We start from the raw sequence: 2153 nt of genomic DNA on the forward strand, positions 1-2153 counted from the left end.
CGAGACCGGAGCGGCTGGTCTGTCCTTCCTACAGCGGGAGGAGGCTTGGCTCTTACGGGGGTTCTGAGAAGCCTCTTCTTGGCGGGAAGGGCATTCATTCTGGCGGTGAGACCTAGTTTGCCGCAAGGCCGGGTGTCGGGGAGGGAGTTGAGGTTGAGGCTGAGGCAGCTGAGGGAACTGCTGCTGATAGTGATATTGAGAGACTTGGTGCAGTACCTGCTGCTTGTAGAGCTCAAATTGCTGAAACTGCTGCATCTGGGCTTGCATGGCCCTCATGGACTGCACCAGGTTGTCGAGCTGGCTCTGACCTATCATCGGGGGGACGATAGAAGGCTCAGTGAAGGTTGTCCCGACCGAGAAAGGTAGGGGGATGCTCAAGGGTTCTGTTACTTGCGGCACGTTCAGGCTGAGAACTCCATCCGCGGAAAGGGGAATAGTGAACTGCCCAATGCAGACCACGGGAATCTGGAGTTGTTCCTCGGCGATGTCCATTTCCATGCTACGTCCGGCGTTGCTTAAAGAAGCCATGAATGTTGAGTTTTCGGAAAGAAGGAACTGTGAAAGGTTAGAGGAAGGCTTTTAGAAGCGCATTCCCACAGACGGCGCCAAATGATGCGGCACAATCCGGGCACTCCTAGCTATCTGCTGACTGGCTCCTTGTTGGTGATGGATGGCACCTGAGAAGATGGAAAAGAAGGATTCCTGGGAATTTACCCAGTGGGAATACTCCAATGCTTAAGTTAGAACGCAGGGGAAAGAGAAAAGAAGAGTGCAAAAGCTAAGAGTGTAGGTCACTGTGCTCAAGAGATTAGCTCGCGAGCAAAGATGTATTCAGTTTAGAGTATAAGAATACTAAAGTATTCCAAAGTTTGAAGATCCCTTTTCTCTTCTGCCTTGAGGGCTTTTATAGGGGCGTTCTTATCAGGTCGGGCATAACCGCCACTGGACCCCTGCCACAGCCATTACCTGCCAGGCCTGCGCAGGTGGCCGTTGCAACGTACTCCTTGCCCGGGTGAGTGACACGTTTCCAAAGGGCAGGCGAAGGCGCGCCTGCTAAGAGACGTGGGTGCAGACTGTCGAAAGAACAGGGACTGCACCATCAGTTAAGGGACGTGGCACAGTCTGATCGGTACGGCCTGTCAGATATAAGCTTCTTGAGGAACACTCGCGCTGCTCACTCGTGAGCTACTTTGTAGCGAGCTTGGGAATACTTCAGGGTTACCCTTCCCTAGCTCGTGAGCTAAGTTACCTCGGAATATCCCCTTCGGGGTAGCTCGGGGAACCCGAAGCTCGCGTTGTGGCGAATTCCTTCTTCAGCGAGCTACGATGCAACGAGCTGCTTTATGGGCTTGTTACTTGGTCATACTAGGCCATGATGTTGAGCTGTTACTCGTGCTGAGTCAGGTCCACGTGTCACCATTTCGTAGGTCGGGCCAAAACATCCTCCATCAATAGTAATGGTGAAAAGCCTTAACAATCTCCCCTGTTTTCAGAGATGTATCTTGGTTTTCTGCTGGCTGTTATGCTTCAACAAGTGATTCTAGTATTGTAGTGGATCATGACTCAAGGGATCAAATAACCAGCTGAGAAGCTCTAAATCTTGGTGCTTTACATGCTGACATATAAAGACTTTGAATTGCTACGGAATCAATAATCCCACATCGCCTAAATGAGAAAAAGAGAAGAAAATAGAGGAATATAAATGGGGTGAAAGAGGGATGATGAAACATACTTACCTGGACGGGGTCCATGGATGATCAAGAAGGCCCATGGCCTAGGTTGGCGACCTCCATTGCACAGGGGAGGGGTGCCCACCTAACATCTCCCCAAATGGGAGAGTGTACGTCATAATTTGTGGTTGCGGGGATACGCGTTCGCGCGGCCCCTACCCAATTCTTTGTCAAAAGCTGCATCCTGTATATCTATGGCATTTGATTGTGACTCTGACAATTAGAAAACATAAGAGAGGAAGAACTTGACAAACGAGAGACTCGATGTTTTCTAGCATTCACCCTCTTTTGATTACATTTGGATTTTGTTATAGGTGATAACGTTAAGGGCGAAACAGAGCCGTGATTTGCCATGACCTCTCTCCATTATGGGCCTTGCTGGGTGATCATAAAAATCGATCAAGGAGAATTTCAGAGCATGTA

General features: G+C 49.8%; 1 non-coding gene across 1 annotated transcript; it reads left to right on the forward strand.

Moving 5' to 3' along the window:
- Nucleotides 1–1728: 1728 nt before the first annotated feature.
- LOC148790450 (U1 spliceosomal RNA) lies at nucleotides 1729–1889 on the forward strand. The gene has a single exon (XR_016078979.1). It is a non-coding gene; the product is annotated as a U1 spliceosomal RNA (small nuclear RNA).
- The last annotated feature ends 264 nt before the right edge of the window (nucleotides 1890–2153 follow it).

Source organism: Nelumbo nucifera, chromosome 7 (genome assembly GCF_055504915.1).
Source record: "Nelumbo nucifera cultivar China Antique chromosome 7, China Antique-T2T, whole genome shotgun sequence".
Lineage (NCBI taxonomy): Eukaryota > Viridiplantae > Streptophyta > Magnoliopsida > Proteales > Nelumbonaceae > Nelumbo > Nelumbo nucifera.